Raw genomic sequence first — 23,845 nt, 5'->3', positions numbered from 1 at the left:
AGTCAACCACTAAGCCATGCAGTTATCTGGGACTCTGTGAGCTACTGACCTGTAAATATCCATTTAACACCTTCTTTCATTTAATAACGCTCCATTGTGTCATTGATATCCTAATCAAAATGGAAGCTTTTAAAAAGGCCAGAAATAAATAGGAGTCTCACAGAAAGCTCAGTGCTGCTCACTGAGTGCCATGGCGTATGTGAGGAGCAGAAACTCGAAAGTCCAGGTCCCCAGGAAATCTCTTGTTACCTCTTTAGGAATGCAGCCTCAAATGCTCCAATGGAGCCACAAGGTCTTAGGAGAATCAGATCCGGTAACACGAGGTGGGCTGGGGGGCCAGCTCCACTCACTTCCTAAGGCAAGGGGAACTTGAGCAAGTGCAAGCTTCCCTCATCATCCTTTCATCTTTCTGTAGAAATGAAGACTACCCTACCTCCTTTCTTCTCAGTACCTTGTTTAGGATGGGGAGAAGACCTTGGAAACTTACAGAGTTCAGGGTCAACAATAACAGGAGATGGACTTGAGAAAACTGAGTAACTGTTATTTAAATTACTCAGTTTTCTCATTTTAAGGTCATTAAAAAATAATAATAATAGTTCCAGACTCTCAACTCCATAATAGGACCATATCAGGTTAACTATACTCATTACTAAGTGGCCAACACCAAATTCATGGCCTGACATATATAAAACCTACTATAAATGAAAAATCTAAAGTAAATGAGACAGTAAAACAAACCAAAAAACATAAAGCACAAGAGATTATATAATATTTTAGAGAAAATAAAGTATTTTGCATCTCTTATTTCATTTTCTAGGCTCTTATCAGTACATGCTGGCCAACTGTCCTTTTATCCCTCTACCTTAAATGATCTGAAAGTAATCTGGCTAGAGTATGTGATTCCATTCCATTATCAATACTGATTAAGCTATCTGGCTGGAAGTCTTCCTGCCTCACTGTTCTCCCACAGCCCTGCCTCCAGATGACTATAAAGTAGAACAACACAATATTCTTCAATAAAGGAAAATCTCTGGGGGAAATACACGAGTCCCCAATGTTTCCCAAGACACTAAATGTATGCCTTCAGTCATGTATATACATACACGCGTGCACACATGGTGACTGGTGACAGAGCTTTCATTTCTTTCACCATTTTGCCCTGTGTTCCCCCCTCCCACCTTCCCCACCCCCAAAACCCAACTAATCAACAGTGGTAGATTATGACAATGACCCCTGACTAGACCTGCTTCCAGGGCTTCATACCCATACACACCTTCCCTTTTCTGTGGGACATAGACAGGTGTGATGCAGGCAAAGGCTGGGAAGCCCTGGCCTCATCATGGCTTGTTGTGGAATTCTCTTTCTTGGAATCCAGCGGGCAGTGCTCTAAGACATTTGACAGCAGGATGGTAGGTCATGTGGCAAAAGCCCAGCTTGTCTCAGCTGAACTTTTTTGGAGATTGCAGCCCTCCAGCAGACGGCGGTAGAAGAACCACTTAGCTGAGACCAGCTCCAGTTGCACAATGGTGTCTGTTCATTAAGTCAGTAACACTAGAGCTAGTTTTTTAAGTAGCTGGAAGACTGAAACTCTCCTTCTTTATCACAGCACCATAATTCTCTCTGTGCAATACCCAAACAACACATCCTTCATGAAGAAGCACACTCGACAGAACATGTCCAAGTTTCAAAAGTAAACTCTTCTGCCACAGGTCTAAATCCCCAACCAGCCTCAGAACAGGAACTACTAAAATGGCTCAGATTGTAGCAAGGGTATATTCCTTTCCCAGCTCAGAAAAAAAAAAAAAAAAAGTCTTTAAAGGAAACCTCATCACTGAAAATGTCTGCCACTTCAAAGTGCTTCTCTCCATCCTGTGTCTACTGGAAATGCAAAAGCCCGTTTAGGAAAGAAGGACTAGTATTGTGGCTAACGTGCAAGTAGGGGACTGTGGAACATTTAAAACAGAAGGAAAAGAACACAAAGCAGCAGTCAGAACTTCCCTCTCATCTGAGCAAGAACAAACAGACTTCTGGAAAAAAAAGCAAGCACAATTAAAGCTGTCTGTATGCACCACAGCACAACGCAGAAAAGGAACAGAAACCCTGAGCCACAACCTCTCTCCTTTACACTCACACAAATAGCTGGTGCTTAGCTTCCTCCTCTTCCTCCTCCGACTAGCCCGCTGGCTACCAGCATCTCTAAGTTGAAAACTGCTCTTGCTTCCCAAATGCATGTATATATGGACTTCCGGAATATCTCCTCAGATGCAGATTTGGGTGGAGGAGGTCTTGGGTGGGGCTAAATACACTGCATTTTTAACAAGCCCCAGGTGATGCTCAAGCTGCCTACACTTTAAGAAGCAAATGCTCCAGGGCAAATGCTGCATTTGTTGTTGTTGTTGTTGAATTTTTTTTTAATTTATTTTCAGCATAACAGTATTCATTGTTTTTGCACCACACCCAGTGCTCCATGCAATCCGTGCCCTCTCAAATCCTGCATTTTAACTAGCTCCTCATGATCCTTATACTGCCCGTACTTTGAGAAGCAGGATTCTAGAACAAATCCTGAACTTCAGCAGATGGGACTTGAACAGTTCCAGCCTAATTTGTGAGATCTTAGTATTTTCACCCTCAAATACATGTCTGGTTCAGATGAGAGGGTCTTTGCTTTGCTTCTGTAGTTGTGACATTTGCTCAGTACCCGGCTCAGTATGGCAGGAGCTTTGCCTTACCGTCTTATAGCCTGCAGATGGCCTGGGGAGGTAGAACATGCTGCCTTAATTGCTGGTGAATTTTCCTGGTGTGCTCCCTGTGTCTATATATCCCTAAGCATTGTTTCTCTGGGTCCCTTTGCAGCCTCCAAAGTTGTCCCTCACCTGTATGTCCTGTCACCATTCTGGGCTCTCCAGCCTGGCATTTCAATCTAGCTGCATGTCTTAGTGTTGCTGAAAAGATAACCTGAACTAGCCTTGTGTCTTCACTACCTCCTCTGAAGGTCCTATGGGCTCTGAGGGGAAAACTCAGAGCTCTCAGTCAAGTAGTAGAATGTAGCATACATTTGCTTTTGAGTGGTGTCCTGAAAACCTCAACAGTTTGGCTTTTTTGTATGGAAGCCACATAGTGTACTGGTGAATATAGACATCAGAGACACACAATGTGGGTCTGACTCTAACATTCTGATTTTCTACCTGTATGACCTTGAGCAGATGACTTAGCTATTTTGTGTCTCAGTTTCCTCATCTGTAGAAGGGGATTAATATTAATATCCACCTGGGGTGCCTGGGTGGCTCAATCGATTAAGCCACTGCCTTTGGCTCAGGTCATGATCCCAGGGTCCTGGAATCGAGTCTGGTATCAGGCTCCTTGTTCTGCAGGGAGTCTGCTTCTCTCTCTGCCTCTGCCTGCTACTCTGTCTGCTTGTGCGCTCTCTCACGTGCACTCTCTCTCTCTCTCTCTCTGACAAATAAATAAGCCCTTTAAAAAAATATTAATATCCAACTTCGTATTGTTAGAAGGATTAAATGAGCCATTATTTGTAAAGTACTCAGCATTGTGCCTGATGAAGTAAAATGCAAACTGTTGGTTATAAAATAACCATAGTCATCCATTAAGTAACACTTACCCTGTGACAGGCACTGTTCTCTACACTCACTTATCTTGGGTTAAAACAGGTGGCCCCTCATCAGACTCATGGCTAGCCTGGTGGGGAAGATAGACTTTGGCAAGAATCATTTAAATAAATATAAAATTACAACTGTGATTATTTCTATGAAGGAAGAGTACATAGTGTTTGGGGAGCACACACACATGCCCAGAGAGAGCAAGAACTCTCTTGGAGTGCCAGAGAGGGCTTCCTGGAGAGAGTAAACACAGGTGAGAAAAGGCAAAGAATAGATTTTGACCAGAAATGTGGGAAGCAAAGAGACTGGACATTTATTCAGTGGAACGCCATGTGCTTTGTCTTAAGAATATTGAAGTCATTTAGCGTTACAAAATCCATCAGGGGGGCACCTGGGTGGCTCAGTGGGTTAAAGCCTCTGCCTTCTGCTCAGGTCATGATCTCAGGGTCCTGGGATCGAGTCCCGCATCAGGCTCCCTGCTCAGCAGGGAGCCTGCTTCCCTCTCTCTCTCTGCCTGCCTCTCTGTCTACTGTGATCTCTCTCTGTCAAATAAATAAATAAAATCTTAAAAAAAAAAAATCCATCAGGAAACAAGGCCTTAAAATCAACAAATATAAAGGAACCATCTCCCATGTATATGCAATCTAGAATTTCTACTAAAATTCTAATAAACCAATGGCTTAAATGTTAATGTTAATGAATGAATAAATATGTGAATAAGCTATTCTTGTGAGTGGATGTCAAAATCTTTGTCAGATTTCAATTTGCTCATACAAAAAATTGCACTGACTGTTACAATTACAAAGGTAATAAGCACTTCATCTTCATTTTCCCAATGAGTGTCAGATAAATCCTAAGAAGTAGGTACTAATCATATCAACAGTTTTGAGGTAGAAACTAAAGCTCAGAGAAATTTGAACCCAAATCAGTTTGCTTGTTTTTGACATCCATGCAGAGTGGTGTTTCACACATTTTGGTGAGAATCACAATCATCTGGAGAGTTGATGAAGAAAATAGAGATCATGGAGGCAGGTCAGCCCTGTTTCTTTCCCCCTCAAGTTTCCCTAGGAGATTCTCATATTCCAAAGATTGAAAACCATGCCTATGGTGCATTGCTGGGGTCGACTTATTATGCTACCTCTTCACTCTCTCTAATAAATGCCCTATCACCAAGCTACTATATCAAACACAACTCCACTAGGCAATTGGAAAGTTCAACAGGTGGAAGAACAAAGCTATTCTATGATCAGTTGCTGGAATGGGTGAGCCAATCCAAATGGTAAAACTGGCAGCATGGGCTCACCAAGCTGGGGCAAAAACTAGTTTCAGAAAACAGAGCTCCTCTCAGACAATTCAACAAAACAGAAGCAGAGGTCAATAGCTATTATTCAATCTACTGAATCTTGCTGGTTTACCTCAGCTGAGTCCAATTTCTTGGACCTACTGTTTATTTTTCTTTAGTAGGGCCATGGTAAGAGCTAAATTAAGTCTCATTGGTACCCTCATTTTCATCCATATGGAATGAAGCTATTCAGGAAATATTCAAGTTTTTATTTATTTTTTATTTTTTTATTTTTTTAAAGATTTTATTTATTTATTTGACAGACAGAGATCACAAGTAGGCAGAGATGCAGGCAGAGAGAGAGGAGGAAGCAGGCTCCCCGCTGAGCAGAGAGCCTGATGCAGGGCTCCATCCCAGGACCCCAGGATCATGACCTGAGCAGAAGGCAGAGGCTTTAACCCACTGAGCCACCCAGGCACCCCAGGAAATATTCAAGTTTTTAAAAGAGACCTTGCTGTAACCATCTGTTTACAATGCCTTGGGATGTTTTTGGTTGCCTTTTAGGTTAGGCACACATCATACCTTTGTTTTATTAATAGACAAGGAGCTTCTGCTATGGGGTGGTTCAAAACTTTCCCTCCAGCTGCAGGCACTAACTCAACACTCTTGATCTGTCATTACAGTTTCTGCAGCCTAGTGATTTTACATTTGTTTTAAGTCAGTTCCACACCCAGCATGGAACTCAACATGGAGCCTGAACTCATGACCCCGAGATCAAGACCTTAGTCTAGATCAAGAGTTAGATGCTCAACTGACTGAGTAATCCCTAGAGACCCAACTTCCTTTTTTTTTTTTTTTTTTTTTTTTTTTAAGGAATAGGGTATTTAATATAAGATTTGCAGTCACCAAGGTGCAACAGAATTAGGGACAGAAGCAGAAAGTAGAATAGCTAATCTAATAATATATGTATACAGGGGTATATATGTGTATTCCAGTGAATTGAGACTTTATTCCTACTCTTATGGGAGCTCAGAAGAAAAGTCATCTGGACACGCATGCCTTACTCTTGGTTAAATTATCAGTTTTAAAATTTAACCCAAGGCACCAAGACTGGGATTTCATCTCACAGAAAACGGAGTAAGAATTATGTTAAAGGAGAAGGTCATTCCTGTATGTAAAGCTGATGAAATTCTTAGCATTAAATTATTCCTTTTGTTGAACAGATTATTTTAATTTCAGAAATTAAGCTACAGGGGATTCTAAGGCAAATGTCTCACTGGGTACATGTTGAACAAAATTCATATAACCTTGGAAGTAAACTTAAAGCAACATGGAAATAACAAGCAGGATTTTAGCAGGTGTTACAACTACATTTATGTGGTTCTTTTCTCTTTAACTGGGGTGCTGCCCTCAAATGCTCCCTAAAATTTGTGGCCGAGACAAGAGTGTGCAAATCAATAGACACATAATTCATCCAGAGCAGGATGTTTAGGTGGCCTTTCCAGCTGAGGAGGAAGAAGCTCTTACAAGTGTGTGGCAGAAAGGAAAGCTATCAGTGTCAAGAGGGGGTTAGAGGACACAGCTGCCTGTTCAACCAGGGTGAAGGGATGCTGACAGATAATAATGGGGCTTTGTACAGTCTAAGAGAGTGACCAGTAAGTAGCCCTGATTGCTGATTTAACCCCACAAGTCATGCACTGCAGCTTAGAACATCACTGTCAGCCTAAATGGCAGGGAGCACCCAAGGCTTTCTTCTACCAGTTCATAAAGGAGAGGTTCTTAGCTCTTCCTGAGCCACCTATGTTCTTTGTTCAACTCAGGAAAGATGGCTAATGATTTAGAAACACACAGGTTCTGGCACATCATAGGGATAGGATACTAACAGAATAAATCTATGAATCAATGAATAAAAAGACAGAGAGTGAGAAAGAATGATAGCGAGAAGGAGGGAAGGGGGAGGAGGAAAGAAGAGGAGAAGAGAGAGGGGACAAGGGATGGAGGGGAAGGGATGAGTGGGGGAGAGGCGAGAAGCACAGAATAGTGTAAGAAGCAGGAGAACTCACACTGTCTGCTACCAAGTGGGTCTATCTGAAAAACAAATTTTGAGAACCAGTCTTTTATTTGTTTAGCCCTTTTTCTATGTCTATTCTATAACTCATAGGGTTTAAATTGTAGTCCTCAAAAAGATATGTCCATATCCCAACCCCCTGAACTTATGAGTGAGGCCTTATTTGAAAAATATTTTGATAGTGGATAATGAAAAATCATATGGCAAGTGGAATTAAGTTAAAGATCTCTGAGCAAGATCATCCTGCATTGTCTGTATAGGCCCTAGATCCAACAAAGAAGTATCCTTAAAGGAGAAAAAAGGGAGCAGGAGTCATGGGGGAGGTCATGTGTAGATGCAGGCACAGACTTGAGTAATGGAGTCAAGCCAAGGTATCCTTGGAGCCACTTGAAGCCGGAAAAGGCAGGAAGCACCGCCTCTTCCACCCCCCACCCCGAAAGCCTTCAGAGGAAGCAGAGTCAAACTGACCTCTCCACTTCAGACTTCTGGACTCCACAACTGTAAAATTATGATGTTCTCTTGTTTTTAAGCCACTAAGGTTGTGGTCAGTTGTAATGGAACCCCCAGGAAACTAATGCACTTGTAATAAGTAAAAAAGTCTTATTGGTAGATACCTTTCTGTGACTTTTCTCTGGTTGGAATGACAACATTTGTTTCTCAGATGTTGCAAACTGATGTCTTACAGAATATATTTAGCCTATGGACTTGTCCTTTATATTTCTTCCAACAGTATTTAATTTTATTTCTTTTTCCCAGGAGTATTTTAAAACTAATTTAAAAATCATAAGATTTCACTTGTAAGTCCAAATTTTTGGCTTCACTTGTAAAGTCAGAAGATCCTTTAACACAGACCCCATTCCCATGTGGCAGCAGTCAGGTGCCAAGGGAAGTCTGTTCCCTTCAGATGACCCTGCTTTCTCCAGCTCACAGTATTTCCCCACCACCTCTGATGGCTTCAACCTGGCCTCTTTTTGCATTCATAAGATGCAGTTTGTCATGTTTGACACTAAATTTTTCTTTTTTTAAGATTTTATTTATTTATTTGACAGAGAGAGATCACAAGTAGGCAGAGAGGCAGGCAGAGAGAGGGGGAAGCAGGCTCCCCGCTAGCAGAGAGCCCGATGTGGGACTCGATCCCAGGACACTGAGATCATGACCTGAGCCGAAGGCAGCAGCTTAACCCACTGAGCCACCCAGGCACCCTGACACTGAATTTTTCACTCCCAAGAAATGCACTGCCCCTTTGCTGCAACATGAATGGTATACAGTCTCCTGAATTGAGTTCTCAGGCCCCTAAGAATATATCCATGAAAAAGCTACTAAGAACAGAGGGAAGTCAGGAAAGAAGCAGGATTTAAAATTAACACAGAGTGTCCCTGGGTGGCTCACTCCGTTAAGCATCCAACTCTTGATATTGGCTCAGTTCCTATTCTCAACATTGTGAGATCGAGCTCCACCTCAGGCTCTGCACTAGGTATGGAGCCTGCTTTAGATTCTCTCTCTCCCTCTCCCCCCCCCAAGCCTAAAAAAAAAAAAAACTAACACAAAGAAATGTATCCTCTTACGCACAAACAATAATCACTTAAAAGACAGAGCAAAAGAGAAGACCACGATTAAAAGCATAACACTAAAAATACCTATTGAAGAACAGGTACACCCTTCTACACAATCAAGCTGATTTTTGCCCTTAAGGAGTTTTGCTTTAATTAATTAATGTTTCTCTTATGTCAGTTCTCTTGAAAATTGTACATTTTACATGATCTTTATAAAAATATTAATATATTTTCCCCCTAGAGCTAGGTAAGTTACCTTCAGAGCTTGTATGGAAAAAATAAAAGAGTGAGGAGACTTCTGAAAAAGAAGAGCAATGGAGCATGAGTGTTTGGGGGGGTGCTGAAGATTGGAGGTCAGGACGAGGGGGGCAAACTCTACCAGGTAATATATTGTAACAACAGATTATAAACTTTCTATAATTAAAAAAGAAATCCTGACACAAGAATCAAGAGATCAATGGACCACTGAAATCCAACGGAAAGTCCAGAAAGACTTGATTGCACATGGGAATTTCATATAATAGAGAATAAAGGTAGTGTTTCAAATCACTAGAAACATGTTACCATTTTAATAATCATGGTACTAAACAGCAACTTGTTGGATAACTGGTTAATGATCTCTTTGGATCCCAGTTCAGAACGTGACATTGTATCAGCCCACAAAAAAATATGGGAAGCATTACATAGATTTAACCATAGTTAGTGAACATGGGGCTTTTCATCTTTGTAAGAGAAAGGATTTTGTACAGTTTCAGAAACTGGAGATCCTCCACACTTGGTGTGATACCACCTGCTGCAGGACATCCATGGTAGGGTCCAGTGGCATGTGGCACACTCCCCAAATCCTGAGGACATGGCCCTGACTGTACTTGCACAGTGCTGTGGGAGATCATGTCCTTGTCTGTCTGTATCTCTCTCATGACTCTGAGCTCTCATCATGAAGAGACTGCCCAAATGCCTGTCAACATTTACTGAAGTAAATCAAAGTTAGAAACATGTAAATAAGTTTGGCGAGAAAATCATTAGTGATCTAGTGGGATAAGTTAGGCTGTCAGATGTACCCCTAAATTTGCTGGCTGAATCTATTGAGAGTGGTGGAAACCAGCCATTATTTTTGAGAAAACAAATAAGAATTACTGCAATGGAAATTATCCCACAAAGAACAAAAATCTCATGGGAAGTGTTTATGGATGAGGTAGAAGGAATAATGTTTGCAATATTATTCCACAAAATGCCTCCAAAGGGCTGTTGCATATTATATAATGCTAGAATGCTTGCCATTTTTCACTCTTTTAAACTGTCTGGGACGCAGAAGGGCATTTTATGTAACCTGAGTACACTTATACAGGAACGAATATGGGTAAAAACAATACATATTAAACTGATAGCTTTAGCATTACAATGGATAAAACAAACTCCTTCCTAACTGGAATTCAAGGGTTCAATTCCTAGTTTTGTCACTTCCTAACTAGATGATCTTGAGCAAATGACCTAACCAGACTAAGTTTTTCAGTCTGTAAAATGAGGATAAAATGATGATAATAGGGGTGCCTGGGTGGCTCAGTCATTATGCATCTGCCTTCGGCTCAGGTCATAATCCCAGGGTCTTGGGATCAAGCACCACATCAGGCTCCTCGCTCTGCAGGAAGCCTGCTTCTCCTTCTCCCACTCCCCCTGCTTGAGTTCTCTCTCTCGCTGTGTCTCTCTCTATCAAATAAATAAATTAAATATTTAAAACAAAATGATGATAACATCTACTCCATAGGTTTTGTAAGAGGTATCCATGTGAGAATATATGCAGTGTTGTGAATAATGCATGGCATATAATAAGAGTACAGATGTTAACTAAATGAAAAGAAAATGAAAACAAACATACATGTAAAGTGACAAAAAAAAAGAGAGACTACAAGAAAAGGAAATTTAGAAAACTTTGAACTTGAATACTAGAAATTCTCCATGAAATAGCCATTTATCAAGTTCCTGGCTCCAGAGTCAGAAAGAACTGAGATTGAATCCTACCTTTGCCAACCACCAACTCTTTTATTTAACTTCTCTTATGCTAAGTGGATCACTTACTATTCATGTTTTGCTGTTGAACTTGATATCTATTCACTCCTTTGCTTCTCCATTCATTTACACATCAATATATGCATTCATTCTTCCATTTATTCCAAAAGAAACGTAAAGTGGTATCTTTGTTTCACCTATTAAATAAGGACAGTTGTATCTACCTTAGAGATGGGTGGAAAGATTAAAATATGAAGGCTAACCCAGCTAATATCTTATAGTTGCTCAGTACTTGGTGGTTCCTTCCTCTTGTTAATGTAAGCAGTTTCAGTAGCATCTCCAGATAGCATAAAACAATCACCTTCCCTCTGAGAAAGCTCCTCCTTGATTTCCTATGCTGTGTGCAGCATCTGTGAGCTTAACAGTTGGAATGGATGCTGCTTTGCAGCAACTTGGGATGCACAAGGTCAATAGACAAGAAAGATGCAGGGCCATCCCTCAAGTGAGTGTTTTAGGAGGTGAGATTTGAATAAGCCAATGTTCTGGAGGCCACAGGGTGAGATGGAAGGTTCCTGTTCTTCGTTCTTCTACCCCACCTTCATAATGATGCTCAATTTAAACCCCTGTGTTAGTTGGTTAAATGTTCTACACAGAATGTTGGTCAAGGGCCAAACTCAATGATCACTCACACAGGTTACAGCATTAACTTGGCATTGGGTTTTTTATTGTCATTCCTATAATTTCTTGCCTTCCTCCCCGCTAGCCTCCCTTATCTTCCCCTTCATCTATCCATATTATGTTTTTTTCTATTTCCATGTCTTTATTTCCTCTCCAGTAACAACAAACCTACGAATCATGGTGCCAAATTTGTGCAATCTTGGCTGTGACACATATTAGTTCTATGTGTCAAAACTCATTAAAAAAGGGTACAAAGTCTTTGATCTAGCAATTTTATTTCATGGTATTTACCTAATGAAGTAAGTATATGCATTTTTTAGAAAAGATGCAAGAAGTACTGGATGATATTAAGAAATCATTAATTTCATCAAATGTGATAATAGCATGATGATTATATATATAGGTTCTTGCCAGTTAGAAATACATTCTGAAATATTTTAGGTGAGAAGTCCTAACGTCTGGGATTTGATCTGAAATGTTTCTTCACCATAAAAGTTCAGAGGGAGTAGTTAAAACATGGAAAAACACATGGTGCTTTTGCTCACATTTTCATAAAGGAAAAATGGTATATTGTAGGGATTGCCTTTATAGAAACCAAGAAGAGTCAAGTGTGTTGCAAACATTGTTTATTGATAGGTTAGTGTCTGTGGTTTAATATTGCTGTTCGCATCATAAAAACTTTTTCTTTTTTCCTGTAGGACTCAAAAGAGTTTAGAATTCACTATGGTTTCTTATTAGGCCACCAAAAGGCTTCCTCATGGGAAAGAAGTATAAGGATGAAAGGGAGCATATCGTATATTCCATAGAATACACATCCTGGTATCGCCCTCCTGCTGCCGTCAAGGTTGAAAATCTACCATGTGATTAGCAGATTCCAGGGAAGTTCCTTCATTTTTTTTTTTTTTTTTAAACCATGTCTTTGAGAATCCATCTCCAAGACCCATCTCAGCTTCTATTACTTTCTCAACATCCAGGAATGACCATGATAGTAAGTTCCCAGATGGGCTGTTGGCCCAATTACCTAGCTGGAGAAGATCATGTTAAATCCAAAACAATCACTGAGGATCTTCCAGGGAGTTCTCCAGCTGAGATCTTCCTATCATAAAATACAGCCTTTAGATAAGAAGAGGAATACTTGCCAAGGCCTGATGCATCTCCCTAGGGCTGTGCTATAGTGCCCCACAAATACTCATATCTGTACAGTTCCTCTCTTGAGGAACTCAGCCTCTGTTCTGCATGAGGTATTTGGAGAATATCTATGTCTGCAACAGTAGTTCATAACCCTGGCTATACCCTGGAATCATGTATGGAACATAAAAAAATAAACACACACACACACACACACACACACACACACAGGCATAGACACACCCCTAGGGCTGGACTCCAGGCCAGACCAGCTACATAAGTGCTTCCATTGGTGGGCTTAGGCATTAGCATTTCAACTTCTCAGGTTATTCTGAGGTGCAGTCTAGAATACTGCTCTAGAATATTATGTGATTTTGTCACTCATACATATATTTTACACACCGTCCTAGAAGAGTTGCTCACAGCACACCAGAAGCACAGAAGACAAGGTCTCTTAATTTTAATGTATCTATTTTTGGTATATATATCATGATTTCTCAGTATCTATTCTTGGTATATGCATCATGATTACTCAGATAATATCACTTGCTCAATGTCTTTTGAAACATCAAATAAAAGTTGAGTATGTTGTCATAATTGACTGCATCTCAGTATCATTCTTTTAAAATTGGTATACATTATATGAAAGCTTCCCTAAATTTTAATTAATAAACTCTGCCATATAGAGAGTGTACATATATTTATTCAAGCTCAATATTATTCTAATTAAAGATTTATGCTTCCATAGTAAATTTTGTGGACATTTGTAATACATGACTTTCCTGTAGACATGTTTAAGAATTTTTAAGATCATATTATGATTACACTTGTGTGTGCCTATAGTTTTCCAACAATCATAACATTACAAAGTAATGAATTTAACCCACAGTAGGTATTGAACTTTAACTACTGGAACTTACCCATTTTTCCAGCCAACAACAGAGTGAAACCCAGACAAACTTGTTAGAGAATTATTCTACATTGTAGAAGCTTCACGTTTTATTTTTAATAATGGTACAAAATCGTGTTGCCTGGTTACCATCTTCATTTTGTACCCTGATCTAAAAATGTCTCAGCAGCCAGAAGTTTTCAGTGAGCTCAATACCTAAACTTATATAATCAAACATCTATAACAGCCCAGAAACAATTTTATTAAAATGATATTTCATTTTCTACCTAATCACAGATTCAGCCATTGTCTAAAGATTGGATAAAATTAATAATAATAATAATAACAACAACAGCAACATTTTAAGGTAAGTACTTTCCTTATACAGATCTGAGAGGAAGAAGAATAGTGTAAGGAAACAAAAGCCCTTAAAAAACAATACCAGCGGGGCACCTGGGAGGCTTAGTCCTTAAGTGGCTGCCTTGGGGGCTCAGGTCATGATCCCAGGTCCTGGGATCCAGCCAGGCATCTGGCTTACTGCTTAGAGGGAAGCCTGTTCCTCCCTCTCCCACTCCCCCTGCTTGTGTTCCCTCTCTCGGTCTCTCTCTGTTAAATAAATAAACAAAATCTTTAAAAACAAACAAACAAAGAACAGTATCCCAAATGTTTGACCATGTATTATTTCAATTCCCATGGAAATATAAAACCAGAGGAAAAAAATTGGAGGTTCTGAAATTCTTAAATTGATTTTTAAAACAGCACTTACTAATTGCAAATAAATAAATCCCTTCTTGAGGTATTTTCATATTTGAGGAGAACTCTCTAACATCCTGCATTTTTTATCCCTAGCCAGCAATTCCTAAAGCATGTTATTTTGATGTGTATTATTTATTTGTGTATTATCTGGCATATAAATAAAGACATAATACTTTCAGAAATGTAAAAACAGGACAAAATAAATGCCCCTAATGTCTTCATGTAAGAATCAAGCTCATGAAACAAAGTCAGGTTATTTAATTATTTTACCAACCACGTTACTAAGCTATTTTTGGGGTGAAGACACTGCATCAGGTAGTGTAATAGGAAAAGGTTATCTGTTCTGTACTCTTCTCTCTTTCACTTTTGGGCAGCTATATCCCATTTTCTAGGAATCCATTTACACATTTATACGTCTGTACTAGGTGTGACTGACTGAGTTAGGGGTAAGCACCTTAGCCAATCTGTGTCAATCAAATTCCTGTCCTTGGAACCTGAAATTGGAAATAATAAAATTCCTGAATCAACCCAAATAGTAGAGACATAAACTTAGGAGTTGCTGACAGCAGTCATGAAGCCTGGGAAGTAGAAAAAGTCAGTTTGCATTGGGAGCAAAGAGTGAGTCAATCAGAGGCCAAGAAAGAAGAGACATGGAGGAGGAAAGAAGAAATGTCTTGCATTTCCTACAAGGATCAAATACCTGATTCCATTTTCTCTAAGGCTTAGGTATGTTTCCTGTCTTTGGCTTCTGTAAGACATCTTTTTAACTTTATTATAAGTTATACCCCCCTCCTTTGTGCTTAGGCAATTCCCAATGTGTGTCTGCCATTGACTGGCAACATATCCCGACATGTTGGGATATGTCAGATTTGGATTTTGCTCTCAAGGAAATTGCTAAGCAGGATACACACAGATCATTTTTTTTTTTTTTTTAAAGAGAGTTTTAGAAGTTGTAGAGGTGAGATAATAGACATTTTCACAGGAAGAAGCAAACTTTCCTTGTTCTGAATAGGTAGATCAGACAAAAAATGTTTTTCAGAGCAGTGATAATCAATGCTTTTGAAAATGTCTAGAATGATGAACAACACTATTTTTTGTAGGTAATCAATGTTACAGGAGTACAAATTCAATTTTATGCCATTTGGTTCAGACACAGAAATCCTTGTTTTTCCTCTCAATGTGAAATACCTCACAGGGAACTCCATGCTCTGTGTATTTCGCATAAGCAATGGGAGGAACTGGATATTCAAACCATGTAGCGACATAGTAAATATGGTCTTTCTCTGGACATGGTATTTCCAACAACAAAATATAGTTGGCATTATTTGCACCATAGCCCCACTGACAGCATTCTCTTTAGAGTACCAGAGGAGAATTTTGTGACAGTGACTGGCAGAGCCTGTGACAGCACCTAGGTCACTGACTTTATCCAAGGAAATGCAGTCCCATTTCACTCATCAGAGTTTGATTCTTTGTTATCCAAATTTCAACACTCTTGGATGAAAACAAAACAAACAAAAAACAAAAACAAAACATGACAGAGCAATTAATCACAGCAAAAATTAATTAAATTAATTAAAGCAAGAGGCCCCGTGGTAGGGAGATTATGGAAACATAATACACAGTCACTACCTCCAAGACATTTTCAGATTGGGGTGGTGGGTGAGAAAATACAAATAACAGTAATAACAGTAAAACTGACCAATGTTTATTGAAAAAAAATTATACTAGGCTAAGGGTGTTAAATGTATTAATTCAATCTTCAGAAACATCCCTATGAGTTAGCCATCATTATTATCCCTATTTGGTGACTGAGTGAACTGAAACTTATGTAGTATAAATAACTTGCTCAAAGGCTTATAGTTGATAAGTGGAAACTGAACATAGTCTGCCTGATTCCAAAGGTAAGCTCTTAACCATAATGCAAAAAGAAATACGAGAACAAAGCCATATAAAAATTTCAAAGGTACTCTTTAAATGTTACAGGAATTCAGGGGATGAAAGGGAACAGCATGCTGCAGTTACATGCATTTATTCCATGGCAGAGCTGTGATCTGAATTTAGCCTTGAAAATGCGCGGTTCATATAGACAGGAAGAGCCAAATAAAATAGATGATGATAGCAAGAATAAAAGGGTGATGTGGTTGTGTTATACATGTTTCTGGGTATTAACTGGATGGATTTGACTACAATGCTTTATTCAGGGAAGAGCCTTAGGTAAAGTTATGATGGAATTAGGCTGTACAAGAAGTTTGCATATTATCTCTTGGGCGCTGTGAAGTCACTGAAGGTCAGTTCTTAAGAATGCATGCCATGATAACAGAAAGACTTGAGGAAGAATACACCAGCAAGACTGGAAGGAAGTTTCATATATGCTGACCGACACTGTGATAGAAGCATTAATCTACGTGGTCTAATATAATTCTTATAACATCCTACAATACAGAAACTGCCATGTCCATACTTGCTTATCAGGGAAAATGCCTCTTTCAAGGTCACCAAGCAGAAAAATTAGACATAATATTTTAGTCTCATCTGTTCAAAACCCAAACTCTTAAAAATTCAATATGAAACACTCTAAGCAAAGAGACATTGAAGAGCTATAATAAAAATAATAACTAACATTATTAAGCATTTACTATTTCTAGATTCTAACTGATTTACATTAAATAAGCTATTGTAAATCCAATAGCCCTGAGATAGGTACTTTATTATCTCCATTTTTCACATGAGAAAAGTAAAGCAGACATAGCATGGGGACATTTGCCCGTGGAGATGGGAAAAATCTTTCTGTCATTACCGAGGGAGATGAGATTGCAACCAGATTTTCTGGCTCTATAGTCCATGCTCATGTTTCTTCTTGGAGCCCCTCAATTACAACAGCAGGTGACTAAAAAATGATATGCATGCCACCTAGAGTAGAAAGTTTTACAAGGACAGGTTGAAAACAAGGAACTTAATGGAGAAAAAAGGACATTTGGTGATTAGCTCTAGAGTTGCGGTGGGGGATTGATGGAATAACTTTGTTTTGTTTTTCATTTGAAATAGAAAGATGGTGTAATTTTCCAATCACTGAACTTTAGGTGATGATTGAACCATGAAGGAAAATGCTCTCAAGAATAAAACTATAGATTCAGAAGTCAAAGAAATGCATGTGATACTTGGAACTAACAGAAAGGATAAATCAAAAGGAAGAGGAGAAATGAAGAAAAGAAAATATATAAAAGAGAAAGGCACATGAAGAGATGAGTCATGAGAGATACCTATATTTAAGGATGTCAAAGAGAAACAAAGAAGCCATCGATGGAAATGTTAGGGGGATTATCAGAGAAATAGAAGGCAGCCACAGGGTATTTGTAAAGACCCCCAGCTCCATAAGATCTAGGGTTGGCTTTATTGGCATATGCTCCTAAGAACTCCTCATATGAGTAAATTTCATTCACACAGGTCTTCAACTGTAGAAGGGCCTCATGCTTTGGCTTCATGATTTCATGTCATCATTCTGGAACTATTAATTTTTGAACAAGGGCCTTCTCATTTTTATTTTACACTGGGTCTCACACAATATAGCCAGTACTAGAAAGATCTCAGGGGTCATCTTTTCCAATTCTCCATTTAATGATAATTTTTTTTCAAATTTTCCCAACCATATACTATCAAATTTCTTAAGAAATTATCTAGTCACAAGGAACTTGGGGAGGGCCTGTAGCCTTCTCAAACATTTAGGAAGAACACAAAGTGTCAGTATAATTGTGGTATCATTTTTATCTAACTTTCATGATTTACTAGATTTCAAATGTTTTGGCCAATAAACCCCATTAATTCTTCACTGCCAATTGCCAAGAATGTAGTTAGCACATGGTAGGCACTCAGTAACTACTAATGAATTAAAGTGATTCTGAATTACATATCCTAGATGGTTGTTCATTTTCAGAAAAAAATACTAAAATGCACTTATGGGCCAATTTAAAATTTCTGAATATGTTATTTAAATTTTAAATCAATTCCTGCATGGTAATTCTGAAAAATTTTAGAAAGCAAAGGTCATATTTACACAGAATCTTCTCACTTTTTTTCAACCTTCCCTAAAATTTAAGAGAGTTTCTTCATCACCTGGGTCAACTGTAACTTGGAACATACCCAATGTTACAGATGTTTTGGGTCACCTTAAAGCAGGACTCTTCAACGTTCACCCTATTAACACTATGGGCCTAGTAATTCTTTGTTGTGGGACTATCCTGCGTATTGTATGATATTTAGCAGCATCTCTGTTTTCTACCCACTAGATACCAATATGATCCTCCCCACTGTAAACTGAAACAAACCAATGTCTCTAGAAACTGTCAAATGTCTAGGGAGGGGCAAAATCACCCTTAGTGAAAACCACTGATTTGAAGTATAACAACTCCAGAAAGAAAGATAGAAAGACAGAAAGAAAGAAAGAAAGAAAGAAAATAATGAACTATAACCACTCCGCACAATGGTTTTAACTGGGTGTGTGGCATTTGTTTCAGTGAATTATATTTTTTTATTTATTTACTTGTTTGTCTGTTTATTTATTGCAAGAGGCTATGTGCCCTGCATGTGCCTAAGCCTGTTGGGGAGGGGAATGCACAGGAAGAGAGAGAAGATCTTTGGCTGGTTCCACACTCAGGGCAGAGCCCATTGCAGGGTTCCATCTTACAACCCTGGGATATGATCTGAACCAAAACCAAGAATTGGACGCTCAATTGACTGAGCCACCCAGGCACCCCATTTATGTTAATTTTTAATATTATGATGCTTGGAAAGAGAGTATTAAAAATTTCATTATGGTAAACTTCCCTGGGGAATGAGCCTTAGTTTCTTCTTTATACTTTTTTGTGTTTTAGTTATGTCTTCACACTTTCCATACTCTAAATTATTAACAATTAGAATGAATGTTTTTTATAAGCAGAGAAAAATGGTGTTTTCATCTTGAAATCCAATTAGAAACATGTGGGTAGTAAGGAAATGGAACCTGTGGGTATAGAAACATTTAAGGAGGATTCATATGACAGACATTCCCCACTTTGCTTCCCAAAAACCCATATCCTACAGTATATAGGAAATAGGAATAATAATAGAGTCCATGAAGTTCTACTCTATGAGGCAAAACGATTTTATAAACACATGGGAAAAATAGGCTGATTCAATAATTTGGGATAGTATTTTAGAATGAAGAAGTAGCCAGCCACACCTAAGTACAGTTGCTTCTGAGGAAGAGGAAAATGGTGCCATCGGCATCAGATGCCATGCTCAAGAAGGGCTTGAGAGTTTCTTGAGAAATAGGCCACCAAACTGAATTCCTTTTATACATTCGCATACTCATGCTTTTAAAACACTTTCTTAAACAAGTACTACTTTTTATCTTGATGATATAGATATAGATATACTGAATGATAGAGCATGAGACACTACTCCTGGATTTCTCCAAACTTCATGTAGGCATTTATACCAAAATAATAGCAACTAATATAATAAAATATGGATAATCAGAAAAAATCTCTAATGTTAATTTATAATGTAAAAGATGAGAATTTTTTTAAAATTGATGTCAGGTTAAGTGGTAAGGATTTAACAGCTATCTCTTTTATTCTGTAGCATATTTAAAAAAAAAATAAAAGTGACAGAGAAGTTTTTCACTATCTCAGACATCTCTTCTCAGATACATCAATTTTATTTTGTGTGGTTGACTTTTATTCCACTAAAGCTTCTAATAAAGAAGTTCTTTACTAAAATATATTTTCTTTCCTTTATAAACCATATATATAATATATATATAACAATATTATTCAGTCATAAAAAGAATGAAATTTTGTCATTTGCAATGACATGGATGGACCTAGAGGGTATAATGCTAAGTGAAATAAGTTGGTCAGAGAAAGACAATACTGTATGATTTCCTATGTGGAATTTAAGAAACAAAGCAAATGAACAAAGAGAAAGAGAGAGAAAGACACATCAAGAAAAAGACTCTTAACTATAGAGAACAAACTGTTGGTTACCAGAGGGAAAGGGGCTAGGGGTTGGACTAAATAGGTGTTGGGGATTAAGGAATGTACTTGTCCTGATGAGTACCTAGTAATGTAGGGAAGTGTTGAATCGGTATATATTGTATTGAATCAGTATATATTGTAATGTAGGGAAGTGTTGAATCAGTATATAATGTATACATAAAACTAATATAGCACTGTATGTTAAGTAATTGGAATTAAAATAAAGATTTAAAAAGCCCCCAGGAAAGTTTTATTGGACTACAAATAAATAAATGTATTAAATCCAATATGTGTTTATAAGGATTTTTTAAAAGGCTATTATTGGGAAAGGTTTTATTTTATCTCCCAACTCCTCCTAAAGTTACTTGGGGCTCACTAATGTCTTAAATAATTTTGGCCAAGATGGATCCTCTCAGAGATGAGAATCATGGTAAAAAAGAAACTGATATTTGGGGTTTAATGTTTGTTTTCACTGAGTGGAAACATGGGGAAGACAGACGATAACTGAAATTGAACTCTATACTAGACTGGAAAGAGAATAAAAGGTAAGTAAGAGAAGTTATTTTCAATTTATTATGAGAAGTAATGTGCACCCTATTTGGTTAATGTGATATAACTTACATGGATGACAAAAAAGTAAATTAGGTTGCTTAGATATGAAGTGGAAGAAGAAGAAGAAGAAAAATCATAAATGGGGGGGCACCTGGGGGGCACCTCTGCCTTCGGCTCAGTTCTTGGTCCCCGGGTCCTAGGATCGAGCCCCGCATTGGGCTCCCTGCTCAGCAGGGGGCTTGCTTCCTCCTCTCTCTCTCTCTCTCTCTCTCTCTGTCTGCCTGCCTCTCTGCCTACTTGTGATCTGTCAAACAAATAAAATTTAAAAAAAAATCATAAAATGGGAACAAGGGACACCTGGGTGGCTCATTGGGTTAAGCCTCTGTCTTTTTGGCTCAGGTCATGATTTTAGAGTCCTGGTATCTAGCTCTCCCTGAGCAGGGAGCCTGACCCCCCCCCCCCACCTGCCTCTCTGCCTACTTGTGTTCTCTCTTTCTCTCTCTCTGTGTCAAATAAATGAATAAAATCTTGAAAAAAAATAAAAATTTTTTAAAAATGGTAACAAAATCTCCAACCAAATTAGGATAGAGAAAAAGGGCATTTTGTCATTCTTAATGAGTTCAAATTCAGGTGCAACCAATTGTACTATGAACATTCTGGCAAGACTAAAAGAATACAGAAATTGCTGAAAATTATAAAAATTAAAGTGTTTTCAGGTCTCACACTGAAAAAAATGTTTTTCCTACCTGAGAAAGGGAAGACAAAGGAAGACAAATTATGGAAAACACTGAAGCCACTTTCTGGAAAATTTCCATGTACTTATATAACAAACGATCGTGAATACAAGAAAAGAATTTAATGATCATTGAGAGATTGCTTGACAAAAAGAAGGTGACATCAAGTGCCTCTTTCAGTGACCGGGCTCCATAAGCAGACAGAACATCTAGAACACTTTACATATCCTCATTGGACAGGTTTTTTCATTATCATCTTTTACAGATTCTGTGAACAAACAAAAGAAATGCTGTTTGAACCCATCCTTTGGCAAAATGTGAGTGAGGCAGATTTATAGCCGACTGAAATAAGGTTGTTGAACAATGACTTAAAACAGAGCCAGAAGGTAAGACTGTGAAAGAAGTAGTTTTTGAATCAGTTATATCTGGGTTCACATTTAGGTTCTGTTCCCTCCCAGCTAGATGTGCTCTTGGGCATGCTATTTAAATTTTCTAAGCCAGGGTTCATTTATCTCTAAGATGGAGGATAACAATGATGACTTAGAAAGGATTTAAAATAATAATGTTGTGTAACCTCATGTAAAATGATATATGTAGAATATATGAATAATGTCTAAACTGAAGAAATGTTACCATCTGATTATTATTGTAACTGCTGCTACTACTACTACTACTACCACTATAACCTAAGGGAGGTATCTAAGTGATGTGCTATGAGTTCCTCTTCTTGCTGCTGATCTTTTCATGGTTTTAATCAACACCTTGTTGAATGAAGACTTAGTTGTTACATTTACCAAATTCCTACCCATCCTGAAATGTAGAAGAAAGTAAATGGTGTGACAGGAGATACACCATAGTCTATAAAAAATGAAATGGAATTTAGTGAAGCAAATAGGTATATACAGAAAACCATTTTAATTGTGAGTTATAATTCACATAAAGAAAATTATACAGTGCTTAGTTGCCTGGTAAAATGAATCATTATAAAGCAAGCAACCACTTCACCAACAGCCAGGTTAAGAAGCACGCTGTGAGCACCAAGACGTTCTCCCCTTTATTGCCTCTACTGCGACATCCCCTGCCTCTCGTGAGTTAATCATTACCTTGGTTTTTAGGAGAATTAGTTCCATGTTTTTCTTTTTAGTTTTAGCATATTGTACACCCCACTAAACAGGACAGAATACTATATTGTACACCCCACTAAACAGGACAGAATACTATTTTGAACTTAACATAAATGTAATCATGTTGTACATACTTTGGGCTTCATATTTTTTGCTCAACATTTTGTTTCAAAATGAACAGTCATTCTTATTGATGAGTTCATTTTCATTGTTGTGTAGTTTCCAGGATAGGAATACATCACAGCATCTTATCCTTTCTATCACTAATGGATAATTAAGTTGCTTCCAAAGTTTGACTTTTGGCAAGAAGTATGCTATGAATATTTTTGTTCATATCTTGCAGTGCATTTGTGTACACATGGAAAAGTATTCATGAAAAATATATTAAAGTTACTATTTAAGTTATTTTCTATTTTCCATTGCCAAGCAAGTATAATTTAATTCATGCAAGTTAAATCTATCCTTTTGACATTTCTGCACACAAAAATATATGTAGAGATATAATTTGAGAAAACTTAATAATAATAGTTGAATATTTCTATAAATTACGGTTCAGCAATGTATCTTGACCACAAGTAAGTGCTTTTTTATCAACATGTCTAACACATTCTTTCAGAAAAACGTAAATTATATTAACATAAATAAAAGTCACATTCTATATGGTCAAACAGAACATGATTTAATTTCCTAGAAATGCATTTTCCTTTCTCTTGATGAGAAGGGATTTTTAAGATACTGTATGGATTTTTTTAAAGGGAGGTTTTAACTTCTTTCTTTAGCCCTAAAGGGATATGTGAGATCTGAATATTTTTTAGAGGTTTTATAGATGAAATATTCGTTTAAAGGTGGTTTACAAAGGAAGGTAAAATAGTGTCCTTTTTTTTTTTTAATTATCAGTCATGTGTACTGTGTATAATCTATTTGTAAGACATTTGGTCTTCATAGTACATTCCTCAAGTTTCTGACACCAGAGGAAAGAGAGAAGGGAAGGGATGGACAATAAAAAGTGTGGTTCAGGCAAAGATTATACCTTCCTAAATATTCCTGATACCCTGTGGAACAGTTAGAGGTTAGCTGTTTCATGACCGCATATACCTATACTGTCCATATTGGTAGCCAGATGTGGCGATTGAGGGATTGAAATGTGGCTAGAGCAACTTAGGTGTTCTCTAAATACATCCATGATTTTGAAGACTTAGTATAAAAACAATAAGATATCTCACTTATAATTTTATATTAAATATATGTTAAGATGACACTATTTTGAATATATTGGATTAAATAAAATGTATTACTAGAGTTAACTTCACTTATCCCTTTTTACTTTTCTTAATACTAGAAAATTTATAATTACATATATGTTTGCATTATATTTGTATGGGCAGCACTGGTATAGATCCTTAACAAATTAAACTATGCCAAAAGATCATAAATTTGGGG

General features: G+C 37.8%; 1 protein-coding gene across 2 annotated transcripts in view; it reads right to left on the bottom strand.

The window, feature by feature from the left end:
- GRM7 (glutamate metabotropic receptor 7) overlaps positions 1-23,845 on the bottom strand; it is a 913,283-nt gene that overhangs the window by 349,635 nt on the left and 539,803 nt on the right. The window lies entirely within an intron of this gene.

This window comes from Mustela nigripes, chromosome 2, assembly GCF_022355385.1.
Source record: "Mustela nigripes isolate SB6536 chromosome 2, MUSNIG.SB6536, whole genome shotgun sequence".
In the NCBI taxonomy this organism is placed as follows: Eukaryota; Metazoa; Chordata; class Mammalia; order Carnivora; family Mustelidae; genus Mustela; species Mustela nigripes.
Note: the sequence above shows the minus strand (reverse complement) of the source record. Positions and strands in the feature narration are given on the sequence as shown.